This window comes from Typopeltis vanoorti, chromosome 15 (assembly GCF_054136105.1).
Source record: "Typopeltis vanoorti isolate ZY-2024b chromosome 15, IOZ_Tvanoo_1.0, whole genome shotgun sequence".
Taxonomy (NCBI): domain Eukaryota; kingdom Metazoa; phylum Arthropoda; class Arachnida; order Uropygi; family Thelyphonidae; genus Typopeltis; species Typopeltis vanoorti.
The window spans coordinates 35,052,751-35,068,115 of record NC_143563.1 but is presented as its reverse complement, the minus strand read 5'-3'; the positions used below and the strand labels follow the sequence as shown (position 1 = coordinate 35,068,115).

The 15,365-nt window shown below is 38.5% G+C and overlaps 1 protein-coding gene across 2 annotated transcripts in view; it reads left to right on the top strand.

Annotated features, from left to right (window-relative positions):
• LOC150098598 (pyrroline-5-carboxylate reductase 1, mitochondrial-like) overlaps positions 1-15,365 on the top strand; it is a 72,594-nt gene that overhangs the window by 13,203 nt on the left and 44,026 nt on the right. The window contains exon 1 of one of the 2 annotated variants that reach the window (XM_090404798.1): positions 6,424-6,496. The exons of the other annotated variant lie outside the window; for it this stretch is intronic. The gene's annotated coding sequence lies outside the window, so the exon portion shown is untranslated. Of the gene's footprint in view, positions 1-6,423; positions 6,497-15,365 lie in introns of those variants that run through there. 2 annotated transcript variants of the gene reach the window in all.

The window sequence follows — 15,365 nt, the reverse complement described above, 5'->3', positions numbered from 1 at the left end:
GCCATTTAGCCCTATATACAGTGGTGAGCTATAAGGGGCTAGCCCGAGCCCTTTGTTAAATTTTTCTCAAATTTGCGAGCCCCTTGTTCTTCTTGTTTACTTTTTTATTTTTTCAAAAAAAAAAATAAATAAATCAATTTAAATATATTAAGCAACAAACTCATATGGTAACCTAAGAAAGTGATTTTATTAAATAAAATATTATAGTTACTGTTACCACCATTTTACAAATAAGAATTCACTTTTGGTAATCGCATATAAATAAATAGGACTATAAAATAATGCCCCTTGATTGGTACCGTTTTTCATCACTTAAAGCATAAAAACAAAAGAGAAATATAACGTACTTCAATATTATTGTGTTTAGATAATATTTATTTATTCTTTATAGATTGTTTGTCATAAAAACTGCTATCGCAAACAAAAGAAATTTATTGTTTATAAAAAATGCAGACTATTTCATATGTGCGATTATAAAAGATTTTATTCTTATTATATTTTGATAGTTAAAAATGTTTTTCTTATGTAAGATAAATTTACACAGATGATTGTGTGCAAATATTTCATGTTTAGATCATGAAATATTTGTTTAAAAATGATAGCCTTTACAGGTTGATTGTCCCCTCATACTTTTTGATTGGCATTTGTATACAAGCTGTATTAATAAAAGTTTTTGTGTGAAATACGGCTTTTTTTTTTTGCTCGATGATACGAGCCCTTTGTTAAAATTTCCATAGCTCACCACATCCTATATATATATATATTGGAATTTTTCGTTTAAGAAATATCAATTAATTAGATATTCCCTAATGCCTTTCAGTCTTCAAAAGAAGTAATCAAGGCCTACCTCTTTTTTTTTCTAAAATTGCAGGACAGTTAATCTGCATGCACCTTAACTGTCATTGACAGGCACAAGGCTGTCAGCGATATTATAAGCATCCTAGGTATGACAGACAACTACTGCCATCTCGTAATCACAACACTATATATTATTATCTGAGATACTGCGTTTACATCGGTTAATTTTCTCGAAGTGCGAGGTTAAAATTAGGATTTCATTGAGAAAAAACACAGACAAGCAACAAACTTGGGCACTGGCCGAAAAAAAAAAAAAAAAAAAAATCACGTTCCTTTAGTTGATATGACTAGAAAACCTGCAATCGCTTTCATATGGTGGCTAGCATCATTCACTTCTGATTATTGATACTAGCGTAATTCAGAGACAAGGTGAACTTTTATACATACAGTACATATAAATTACACATAAAGATAAAGAAATATAAATAATCTAATAAAAAATACTAATTTTTCATGATCAGTATCTTACATCATTGGAATGAACATATAAAAATAATTGAGAGTTACATGAATCAAGAATGGAATGACACAGACGTTAAATAGTGCTTGGTTTCTATTGCTCTCTGGCCAGCAAAAGGATTTGGACACCTAGTTGTGGTAAAAAAGGGTGACGAATAATGGACGGGAGATGTACCAGACGATCAAAGCCATGCGAGGTGCCCAGACACAAGCGGCAACCATAAGAGATGAGAGTGGAAATCTATTAACAAACTCAAAAGATGTTCTTGCTCGGTGGCGTAGATATTTTGCGAACTTGCTGAATGTCAATATCAGAGGATTATACTCCTTATCAAACTGCTGAACCATTTATTGAAGAGCCGACATTTAGTAACATTACGCATGCTGAAAAATAATAAGGCTATAGGAGTGGACTGCATACTGGCGGAGCTCCTGAAGAATGGTGGGGACGTCCTGCTGGAGCAGCTGCACCGGCTCATCTTGATGATCTGGCGAGAAGAACGGCTGCCGAACGAGTGGAAGGAGTCGCTGATCACCCCAGTATATAAGAAAGGAGATAAGGCTCAATGCGGCAACTATAGGGGCATCTCACTGCTGTCGACTGGCTATAAGGCGCTGTCTAACATCATGCTAATGCGCCTCACACCATATGCAGAAGAGTGCCTTGTTGATGACTACCAGACGGGCTTCAGGAGGAACCGTTCTACAATAGACCAACGCTTCACGCTGCGCCAAGTTTTTGAGAAGTGCTGGGAATATAACCGGGAAGTTCATAATATTTTCATAGACTTTTCTAAAGCCTATGACTCAATGATACGCCCAAAAATATGGCAGGTGTTAGAAGAGCTGGGAATTCCTCGAAAACTCCGAAAAATGGCGCAGGTGTGTGTAGCTGATTCGAGAGCAAGAGTGAAAGTAGGTGACCTTTCGGACCCGTTTCAAGTAGACCGGTGTGAAGCAGAGTGATGGGCTTTCTCCGATTCTCTTCAATCTAGTGTTGGAAAAAAGTAATTAGAAACACACAGCAAGTGGCAGGTGGAGTCAACATGGGGGTGCAAGTTAGGATTCTTGGCTACGCTGACGACCTGAACGTTATGGCGCATCAACGGGACGACACGGTGGCATTGGCTACTGTTATTGAAGAAGCTGCAGAAGAAGTTGGCCTGAAAATAAATGCTGAGAAGACAAAATACCTTTTTTATGAGTTGCCATGCTGCTCAAGATCCAGAGGGAGCTGCACACTTTGAGAGGGTGAAGGTATTTAAGTACTTGAGCTCTTTCGTGACTGAAGTCAAAAATGAAGTCCCCTTTTCGCCTCGCGCTTGCTGTCTTGGACTACAAAGGTGGGACCATACAAGACTTTGATCAGGCCTGTTCTCCTCTACGATGCTGAAGCGTGGACTCTCACGGCGAGACAAGCCGATCACCTGAGAGTATTCCAGAACAAGATGCTACGATGTATCTATGGAGGGGTCATGGCAGACAGAGTCTGGAGGAGGCAGTCCAATGCTGCCATACACGCTTTATACAACTCGGCAGACGACTTGATGGAGCTGCGAGCCCGACAACTTCAGTGGCTGGGGCACCTGTACCGTATGAGCCCCAAAAGGACTGTGAGACAAGCGTGGGAGGCCCGACCCCGATCAGGGAGACCAAGAAAGAGATGGGCGGATCAGGAGAAGGAAGACCTGCAGGCTGTCGGGCTGGAGACCAGAACGTGGCGGACAGTCGCACAGGATGTGCCCAGTGGCGACATGTGGTGCTTGAGGCCAAAAGTCCCCCCCCGGGCTGATAGCGCCTGGCTAATGTAATAAAATGTAACGTAGTTGTGGTAAAAAAAAATGCGTTTTAATTACATTTCTAGTACCGAGTGGGACTACCTTTGGCCTGAATGATAGCAAGTGCTATCCTTTGGGGCATGCTTTCACCAGTTTCTGATACATTGAAAATTCCAGGAATATTCTTCCAATCGCACAAACCTATCCTCACTGCTGATAAAGGCCGCTGTGGTCTGAAGCGAATTGGGCGTTCTCGTTCGCCCCAATGATGTTCGATAGGGTTGAGGTCAAGACTCTGAGCTAGCCAGTCCAACACTTCAATCTTGGTTTATGGAAACCAATCTCGGACAAGCAGTGCAGTATATCATAGAGCATTATTATGCTGAAACATGCAAAGATCACTGTCGAAGCATGAAGCTGTTCAGGTCCAGGTAGCTATCAGACGTCATTGTTTTGGACACGTACACCAATGGACAAAGTCCAATCCAACTGAAACACCCCCCCATACCATTACCAAGCCTCTGCTAAACTTGAAAGTTGGAATGATGCGATCCTGCCCGAACCGTTTCCCTGGTAATCTCTAGATCCAAACAGGACCATCAGAGTGAAACATTTAGAAGCGTGATTTGTCGCTCCACAGAAACCCTTTTCGAATCATCTGCGTTCCAGAACGGTGAAAGACACCAGTCCAAACGTCGTTTGGCATTGAAAGGAGGATGTGTGGCTTGTTCACAGCAGCTCTGGCATGGTAACCTAAGACATGCAACTCTCTTGGGATAGATGTCCCTTCAGCATTTTCCAAGTTGACTGTGATGTTCCCCACTGATGATGAGCGGGATGCTCGAAATTCCGAGACAGAACTGGTAGATCTCGGTGAGTGTCGGTAGGAAACCACAGTAGGAAAATGCCTCCCAGGGCATTTTCCTACTGTGGTAGCACCATCAACTTTCCATCTACGAATGACATAAGCAACGGTGGATTTCGGTATACTCAGATGGGTAACAATGCCTTGGACAGAATGACTACTGATGTGACACTCAACTACCATCCCACGTTGGAAGTCTGTCAATTCATCTGAACGTGTCAAAACTGTTTGCGTAAGTCAGGTAACGAAAGTGAATGTGACATCAACAAAAATACTCTGGTATTTTGTAATTCTGAATCTTGGTCCTAAATAACCTCTGGTACTAGAGAGGTTATTTAGACATACAGACTGGCCTATAATTCACAGCTTAATCAAATATGCCAAAGCTGTTGTTAACTCCCCTGAACATTCTCTCCATACACATGGTGAAATATTATTATGTGACACCTCCAAGGACTTATCGCGGGAGGGCACTCTACTCTACTCCATTCCACTACACACATCTCACTGTCTCCTTTATTATTTAATTCTCCAAAATACAAACAACGACATCTACTGCCCATCATCACCAAATGTTTTTTGTCTGTAAATTGCGTTTTCTTATGGCCAATTTTCCTGTACGTGGGATGAAAAACCCGAGTTTCCAGAAGAAAAAGCCCTGCTATCTCCATATGAGATTGACTAACTCATCTTCAATTGGAAAAGTCCACATGAGAATTCGTCGAGTCATGAAGAGATTCGAACTCAGATCTTTTCCAATCGAAGGGCACAATATCAAGTCCTACAGCCTTATTAACATGAAGTTTATTCAGTTCTTCATAAACCTGTTCACTTAGAGTTTCTTTTTTCTACTGGCCACTTATTAAAATAACTTCTTATTTTTATTTTTTTAGGCTCAGCTAACTATTGCACATACTGCACTTTTGCTACTCTTATCAAACGAGTTAATGTTCACAGCCTGCACTTCCTACTCTTCATATAACTGGTTGTTACCATTCTTCTTGTGCTTCTTCCATAATACCTTCTTACAGATTGCATACCTTTGCCTCGATTCATGCATTTCACAAATGCTCTAATTGTGGTGGTCTGGCTCTGCCAGATTCACAAATACAAGGCGTGTTCAACTAAAAAAAACACGAACTTTTGCTATAAAGACTTTGTTTTATTACTCTACTGGCAATACACCGTTCCCAACGTTTCTTCCATTGTTGGAATGCTTCCTGGAACGCACTTTCTGTGATGGCGCGCAGTTCTCTTATTGCATTTTCCCTGAATCTCCTGTATGGTTTGGAAACGACATCCTTTCAAAATGATTTTAAGTTTGGGAAACAGGAAAAAGTTTGCTGGGGCTAAATCCAGAGAACAGGGTGGATGGGGCACAATAGATGTCTGATGTTTTACCATATAACTGTGGATGAGGAGTGACGCGCGAGCCGGAGCATTGTCGTGGTGCAACATCCAAGTCTGGTTTTTTCCACAATTCAGGCCTCTTCCTGCGCACTAAGCGCGCAGGAAGAGGCCTGGATTTTGGGAAAACCGCGCTAAAACTTCCTGGTACAGCTATCTGACTATGTGGTACAAATTCATAACGGACAATACCTTTCTAATCGAAGAGCAACCAATATCACCTTGATGTTTGACCGACTTTTAAACCATTCATAGGATTGCCTCATATAGTCCTCCCCATATGCTTGGTTAAGCAATTGAAATGTCTCTGTAAAATTTTTACCAAGTTTGCAGCAAAATTTCACATACACACGTTGTTCTTCGAGCTCTTTCACTGTCACTAATTCGACGAACAGTTTGTGCACGTGCTCACTTCAGCGGATATAACTCGATACCTAATGCTTATAGCAGAACGAGGCAAACGGCACTTTGTTGGGAAAACCTGCCGCTAGGCTCAGTAGACGCAGCACGCTCTTTGTGCCGGTTGGCGTGCTATTAAAAAAGTTCGGTCTTTTTTGAACACGTCTAGTATATAATTCCTAACATATATTTTCATCACCATTGGTTCCACAAGCACTTTATAATAAACTATTAATATTTATACATTTATTAATTCTAAAATTATAATTTAATAAATCAAAGTATTAAAGAGTATATATTAATTAATATTAAACTTGAAGTGCTAAACTATTGTTTAATAAATAAAGTTGAATGCAAGTCCTAAATCCAAATGTCTTGCAAAGATGCTTTCCCCCTACAAAAAATAAAAAAAAAATCCACCAGAGATACAATTTACTCTTTGTTGTATCCAACCAGCTTGTAGGCATCCTATAACCTTAATTAGTGCAAGCAAAATTTTTATTTTTTAGTACTGAATACATACAGATGATATTTTTGAATAGCAATATTGTTTACAATACTAATATGGATAACAAATTATGCATTAAACAATTTTAAAAGCATCCCGTAGGGGAGTGTTTTGTGTTTGTTGTACTGCATTCGTATTTGACACATTGGTGGCCAACATGTCATGGCACAAGTATTCATGAAATAACGATGTGAAAGTTAATTTTGCAGATAGATTTGAAAGGTAGGTCTGTGTCATTTTAAGCTAACGCAGTTACTGGAGCATTTGAAGATTAAGGTTAGGAATAGCTTATCTCTTAGAACTAATCCTTCCTTAATCTTTTATGTAACACAAGATTCAAAATATGTCGATAAATCTGGATTTAAACGCAAAGAAAGTGACTCAAGGATAAATTGCTGCTGCGTTACTAGCAGAGGCGTAGCTAGAGGGGGCGGTCCGCCACGGGCGTCACTGAAATTTTGCAGTTAATTCTAAAATACAGTCTTGAGAACTCCGTTCCAACTACTGTAATACTACAGCGAATTTTCCTCACAATTGCTGTAAGTGTTGCTAGTTGTGAGAAGAGTTTTTCTAAATAAAATTGATTAAGAATTACCTACATTACTATGAAATCGACTTTGCCAATGTCATCGGCGATTTTGCTAACAGAAAAGCAAGAAAAATAACATTTTAGAATGTTGAAATTAAAGTTTTACTTCAAAAATAAACATAGTGTTTTAATTTATTTCCCTATAGGTAGTTTTTTTTTGTAGTATTTTTGGTGTGTGTTGAGAGGGGCGGCAAACTCAGGTACCCCGGGTGGCAAAAGCTCTAGCTACATCACTGGTTATGAGTAATTACCTATTGGCTAACGTGTGAATTACATACCAGTGACATAGAAAGGTCTTACCAGGTTACAATACATATATTAACAAGAGATTATATATATATTTTTTGTTTTAATACTTTACCAAAGCAGAAACTTGTAGAATATTATGTATCTCCAAGTTGTCACTGAGCTGAGTGACATGTCGCAACACCTCGCATCTAGGCGGGGAGAGGGACAGGTGCTTTGTGTACCCTCTTGAAAACGCCATGGATTCTACTCTCTAAGAAAGCTATAAAGAGGCCCACTGAAAGTTTGTTTCCTTGCAGGAGAGAGTAAAATGGTTTGGCAGCTGTCGATGTGCTCAAATGACAGCAATCCTTGTATCACGATGCTATGGGAAGGATGATAACAAATAAGAGAGATCTTTCAGGGTGACGTGAATAAGCCGACATCGCGGGCAAATGACAATGGTTTTTCTTGCGATGTGGCAAAACGTAGAGTTATGCATTTTGAATTGAAAATGTTTCAAGCTGTATATTACAGTGGAGGGAGTTTCTTCTGGAAATTTATCAGATCAGGAATTTTGAGGTCTGGGTTGACAGGACACCGAAGTTCAGAGGCCATATTTCAAAAATATGCAAATTAGCACAACGGAACACTCTGATGCTTAAAAACATGCTTATTAGTAGAGACAAAGACGTCATCATCTCTCTAAGGCTTTAATAAGTCAGCATCTGGACTATTATACTCAAATCTAGTCACCTGGTTTCTAAAATGTGGAGGTGGATGACCTTCATAACCTAAAAGATGGCCAAGATGATTTCAAGTTTTTAGAATGCTTCGGATGAAGAGAAATTGAAGATATGTGGGATACAAAAATTGGTTGATAGACAAAAGAGAGGGGGATATGATAGAAACATGTAAGCTGCTAAAAGTGTTTTATAGAATGGTGTTGGAGAAAATTTTCAACATATGACAGAGGAAGAACAAGAGGTCATCATTGGAAGGTGAGTAAAAGCATACTAAGTAGGGTATGAGGTTTAAATTTTTTACTACAAGGGTGGTGAATGGGTGAAATGGACTGCCTAAGGTTGGTGGTGCTCATACGCTAGGTATTGTGTGAATGGTTAGTCTGCTTCCTGTACGTTTTTTTGACGAAATGAAGGAAGAATATGCTTCCTTGTGTTATTGTGGTAATAATAATACTAATAATAATACTTAGTTAGGAAAGGTACGTACAACAGAACATTCCACGCGTGTTCGCATCTCAATCAGGAGCGAATGCTGGTCTTGAAATTCACGCTTGCTCTTGTTATCATTCAGGGAGTGAGAGGAATGATTGAAGTCTGATTAGCGGAATAATGAATTACTGACCATTTAAAATTATATATTTAGAAATTTATGTATATTTAATCATACAAATACAACATTTATTTTACAAATGATATTCTATCTTTTTTTCAATTTAGCTACTTGAATACAAATTCTACCTTACGGTTCTTCTTTATGAACTGGTCAATAACATTGTCATAAAAGTTGGTTGTAACTTAATTTTCCCAAGCAACAAGCACACTTGTAAAGACTGGCTGAAGCTCACTGGCTAGAGCTATGCGTATGGCCTGTGTTTAAGCAACAGAGTGAGACAACGTGAAATGGCTATGCATGCGCATGAAATCACAGTGCTGCTGCGAGGACTTGGAAGCTCCTACAACCGAGCCAGCCAAGGTAGCTTTAACTAGACGAGTAAGCATCGGCCTTCGATACACATCGCAAAGCTCAATTATTGCCGTGCAAGCTTAAGACATCTTCTGTCTACAAAAATAAAAGCCTAAATGGAATGCTTATGCATGCATTTATTAATATATTAATAAATGCATTTATTAACAAATAAATATTACTTCTTTCTCAATTGATGAGCTTGTGCAGCAAACATGGAGAATTCGCCCCTGATCTCAATATTAAGATATGTTACTTGACGACACACTAACAATAAATATGTCAGTGTGAGAAGATAAGCACGATTGAAATCTCCAATTAATCATATAGAGCGAATTATTATTTTACAGTATCTCCATGTAGTCTGGAGACTCATCGCGGGAGACCCAAATCAACCACCGTATACTCAAATCACATCCTACCTCTCCTTGAATTCATTCATTGTCAGGGATCTCTCAACCAATTCTGACAATCCACTCTACTCATGACTCTCCATGCAAAAAATCTGGCCTGCGAACCCCTACTAACCACACTCTTGCACAACTTCCATGGATGGCCCCTAGTTCTCTATTTGTCATATATTCCTGGGATAACCTGTTTTCTCCCTATCTTCGCCCATTTTATGCAAAACCTCCCCGACATTAATCTGGTAATCACCTTTTAACAGCTTATATGTCTCTATCATATCCCCTCCTCTCTTCCTAACGATTGATACTTGTCAGTCGTTTCTGGACCTTTTACAATATATATCAACTTTTTGAAAACTAGGTGACACAATAATCCATATGCAGCCAGATCAAAGCCTTATACAAGGGAACCATAACATCCTTATTTTTACAAGTTAGTATTCTCTGCATCAATCCCATTATCTACTGTGCTGTCCTCACAATTTTAGCGACATGTGCCCGAAATTTTAGGTCCTTGTCCACAATCACTCCCAGATCTCTCATCTCTCTACCTCTTCCAAGATATTTCAATCGATTGTGTGCTCTACATCCCATATTTCAAAACCTTACACTTTTCAACATTTAATTGACATTCCCACTCATTTACCTATTCAGCCAGTGTATCCAAGTCCTCTTGCAAAACCAGCACATCCGCTCTACTCCTGATAGGTCTCCCCGAATTTGCATCATCCACAAATGAGCTGCATATCACCATTCAGACCTCTCCAAATACCATTTATATACAAATTAAATAGCAATAGACCCAATACATACCCTTGGGATATACCATTATTGGATATCACTCATCCATAGACAACTCGCTGATACCTATCAGATAACCAATCTCCAATCCTGCAAACTAATCTACCATTCAGCCTCATCTGTTCCAATTTAATTACCAGTTTGTCATGTGGCAATTTATCAAAGACCTTTGCAAATCTAAATATATATCACTGTGTATGCAACACCCTTATCAAATGCATTTGTCACTTTGTTATAAAAAATAATCCGATTGCTAAAACATGATCTTCCTTTAACAAATACAAAATCCATGCTGGCCACCAAAGATTATTTTTTTGTTGTCAACCCAATTCTGAATCTTGGTCCTAACTAATCTAACACCTTAACCACAATTCCAAACACGCAGACTGGCCTATAATCTAAATCCCTAGTCTTGTCACCTCCCTTATGAATCAGAACAATTTTATTCTCTTTCCTTTAGGACTTGGCCCAGTGCAAGACTCATGTAAAAAGATATATGTAAAAACTCTCCAGAACAGTCCCTCAAAACACATGGTGATATAGCATCAAATCCTACAGCCTTATTTACATTGTCCATTCAATTCCTCCTATACCTCCTGCTCACTAACAGTTCCTCCTCCTTTCCCACCCTATTCAAGTTCTGCATGATGTCACATTCACAACATTGAAATACTCTATAAATTTCTCATTAAATACCTCAACTATATCCTCTGCAGCGATTACCATTCCTCCATTTACACCAATCAATGTTATCCTTCCATAATCATTCTTTCTTCTACTGACCAATTATCGAAAATATTTAGGATTTTTTTTAGCTGCATTAAATAACTACTACTCATACTGCACTTTTGCTACCCTTATCAAGCAAGTCATCTTCCTCGCTTGCTCTTTGTACTTCTCATGCAACTGGTTGTTATAACTACTCATCTTGCACTTCTTCCATAATACCTTCTTCTTCCAGATTGCATACTCTCTTGATTTAATATAAAACGATAAACAGAATATTAAAATTTATTGTTGGAAGTTTTTCCACTTGGCTATACTATAAATTAAAGATACCAAGAAATTGTATTCTTGATTTAATCCTTTATCCAAGTGTAAGCAAAGCTTGCACCTGAAGTATTTTCAGGACTGGGCAACTCGTATATAGAAGCTAATGACCTTCCATCACTTGCCTTGGTATCCCATAATGCAAAGCACATATCCTTACGGACATGTATAATACTATGCATTATGGGAAGGGTCACTACCCAGACCAGTTTTGACCTTTATTGAGGTCTCATCAGTGGGAGCCAGACCCAGAGGTGATAGCAAGGTTGAAGTAATGCAGAAGTCATATTTTCATATACAAGTAGCTAAAAGGTGTCACACCTTATTAAATTACTCTGGATTTGAGATGGGCAGTGATCCATCCCATAATGCATAGCATTATGCATGTCTGTAAGGATATGTGTTTTGCATTATGGGATACTAAGGCAAATGATGGAAAGTCATTAGCTTCTATATACGAGTTGCCAAGTCCTGAAAATACTTCAGGTGCAAACTTTTTGTTTGCTTGCACTTGGATAAAGGATTAAACAAAGAATATAATTTCTTGGCATCATTAATTTATATTAAATATTATGTTTAATATTAAAATATTGTCTACGCGGTTAGCCTAGTGGCTGTGCACTTCACAACCATATGCCTGGGGAAGGAGTGTCCTAGGTTCGATTCCCGTCGACAACATGGGGAGCTTAAGGATTTACCTCGGCCTTAGCCAAGTCAGCTGGTCTTAGACATGGACAGCAGGTTTTCCCTCCAGTTTATCTTGGGTTTTTCATAACACATGGGTACAATCATGAATATCACCCTTAGGGGATGCAGCAGAGGAGTGGCGAACTGGCTGCATTAATACACCAATAACCCAGAGGCGTAGCTAGGGGGGGGGGAGGTCCTCCCCAGGGTGGCATTTTTGAACATTTTTGAACTTTTGCAGTTAATTCTAAAATACAGTTTCGAGAACTCAGTTCCAACTATTTTTTCTAAATAAAATTAAGAATTACTTACATTACTATGAAATAAACTTCAACAATGTCATTGACAATTTTGCTAACAGAAAAGCAAGAAAAATAACATTTTAGAATGTTGAAATTAAAGTTTTACTTCAAAAATAAACATAGTTTTAATTTATTTCCCTATACGTCGTTTTGACTTTTTGTAGTATTTTTGGTGTGTATTGAGAGGGGTGGCAAACTCAGGGACCTCCCTGGATGGCAAAAGCTCTAGCTACACTGCTGCAATAACCCCTCATTAGGAGGGGACTCAACCTGTCCTAGATGGATGAGAAGGATAAGAGGATTAAAATATTGAACAATATATTTTATAATAAGTCCACGAGGTTAGCCTAGTGGCTGTGCGCTTCGCAACTATATGCCTGGGGAAGGAGTGTGCTAGGTTCGATTCCCATCATTGATGGGAGGAGCTGAAGGATCTTCCTCAGCCATAGTCAAGTTAACCAGTCTTGGGCGTGGACAGTAGGGGTTTTTTCCCCAGCTTATCCTGGTGTTTTTCATCCCGCAAAGCAGGCAAGATGGTCTTGAGAACTCAACACTACAGGACTTAGAATACACCGGGGCATAGGACTCACCACCTTATCCTGTGAACGATTTGAGGTCCGATGATTAATAAACCCTCGACAATGCAAGGTAAAAGAGGGTATAAAGAAGATGAGATATTATTATTGTTAATCTAATACCAGCAATTATCCCCATAATAGCAGCATTTCTAATCAGAATATCCAAAACCAGCAATTTACATATGTAAAAATAAATAAATTCCAATATCTCAGATGCTAATTTAGCTTGAAAGGATAATAAATATTCTTTATTTTTATAGTCCAGTAAAACTTTACTTCAGAAACTTTGAAAGTAATCATAAGCTTACAAAAATGGTCAATAAGCTGTCTCTGAGTAGCTAGTTTGATTCATTGTGAAATTTCACAATGAATGTTAGTAGTAGTAGTACACATATGTTTAGTGAGCCTGTAACATTAGAAGAGGTGCAAGGAGAAACTTTTTTTTTTTTGGATTTAGTGATTGTTTTTGAATATAAATTTCTTCCAAACTCTTGCAAATGATGCTTAGATATTCTTTGATGTGGAGTCAGAGTGCTGGTATGGAATGAGTTTAAGAAGAGGTATGACAGGCATCATGTGGGTTAGTATAAGTATCCATCTGATGAGTCCTATGACTCCAGGGAGATGTCTGGATAATATATCTGCAAACTGCATGTGTTCTCAGGGCTGGCTGATATTTTGCAAGAGGGGAAAAAAAAAACAGTTTTGGGTAGAAAATTTCTTGACCAGAGTTAAAATCCCATCTGAACTTAGGTCTCTCTAGATAAAGCATATGCTTCTTTGCCTATGTTATGGTCACTTTCTTGAAGTGACCTTTGAAATCAGCAAAGGTACTGTTTCTTTGAACCACTTGAAACTAGAAAGCAAACAATTTCTTGATAGCGTATATGTACTTTTCTCCCAAATTTTTAAAATTCAGCTCACAGTTTTCCTTTAAGTCAATAAAGATAGTATTTTGCTATTTGTAGAAGGCATAGCCTACTTCTACTCTGTAAACAACTAGAAAGCAGAGCAGAACTGTTTCATTACATTGGGTGATACTCTCATAATTTCTGAATTTTAATGCTCAGATTGTGGTACTTAAACCTGACCTCTAAAGAGTAAAGATAATACAAGTACTGAAGAAAAAGTAATGAAACACGACTAAGTCACTAATGCTAACAATCTGATTCTTTGTCCATATGACAACATAAATGCCAAATAGTAGTAGAATGATGTACAACAGTCACATTGTATAGTAATGTAACCTCAGTCTGAAAAGATTTAGGTGATGAGAACAATTTACAGTACTGTGGAAGACATTTACAATATTAGAATAATGGTTGTGGATGAAGATTTGGTAACATATAGCATCATAACACTGAAATTTGCAAATAGTTTACACAAAGCCTCTGAAGAAACATTTTACTATTCCTGAGGAATGTAAGCCTTTCACATTTAGTGGTGGAAGGTACTCCAATGAAATGCACCATCTTAAGGATATACTCTTCAACTAGGAATAATTATTCAAGTGTCTCCATGGTGTCTGAATACCCACTGCAAGAAGACTCACAATAATTGTTAGTCACACAGTGTCTATCGCATCTCTCTTTTTGAGTGCATTGTTTTTTTCTGGCATTGCACTCAAAACTACTTCTAGTACCTCATTTCCACTTATTTACCATTCTTCAAACAAAAAATCCAAGTCCTCACATTCTTGCTTACTGCACTCTTACTCATTTTCAAGATGATATTTGATCTCTCTCTCCTCTCACATACTGAAAAATGTCTTCTGTATCTATATTAAGAAACTTCAGTAACTTATGTCTTTCTATTAATCTCCTCTTTTTGAAAGTTTATTTTGCACTTGGTTAGACTATAATAAATTTAGTTTAATCCTTTATCCAAGTGTGAGCAAACAAAGTTTGCACCTGAAAATATTTTCAGGACTGAGGAAAGGTAGTGCAACACCAGGCAACTCAGAGCAAAGTGGACCAAGCTATCATCACTCCTATCTCAGTATCTCCCATAATGCAAAACACATCTCCTTGCGGATATGTATAATGTTATGCATTAAGGGAAGGGCCACTACCCAGACCGGTTTCGACCTTTATTGAGGTCTCGTCAGTGGGAGCCAGGCCCATAGGTCCACCTTTGCTCTGAGTTGCCTAGTGTTGCACTACCTTTCCTCAGTCCTGATATTTTCATGCGCAAACTTTGTTTGCTCACACTTGGATAAAGGACTAAACTAAATTTATTATAGTCTAATCAGGTGCAAAATAAACTTTCAATATCTTTCTCTAAATCCAGAGTAATTTAATAATAAGGTGCAACACCTTTTGGCAACTCCTACAGGTAAAGATGACCTCTCCATGGCTTCTGCCTTGGTATCTCCACCTCTGGGCCTGGTTCCCACTGATGAGACCTCAATAAAGGTCGAAACCGGTCTGGGTAGTGGCGCTTCCCTTAATGCATAACATTATACATATCCGCAAGGAGATGTGTTTTACATTATGGGAGATACTGGGATAGGGATGTTGGTAGCTTGGTCCACCTTTGCTCTGAGTTGCCTGGTGTTGCACTACCTTTTCTCAGTCCTGAAGATATTTTCAGGCACAAACTTTGTTTGCTCACACTTGAATAAAGGAGTAGATTAAATTTATTATAATCTCCTCTTTTCTGTCTTTTCTGCCCATGAATCAAATTTTCTAACTCACAAGCCTTCAGTCTAACCTTACAGAAAGTATTCAAAGACCTGTCACT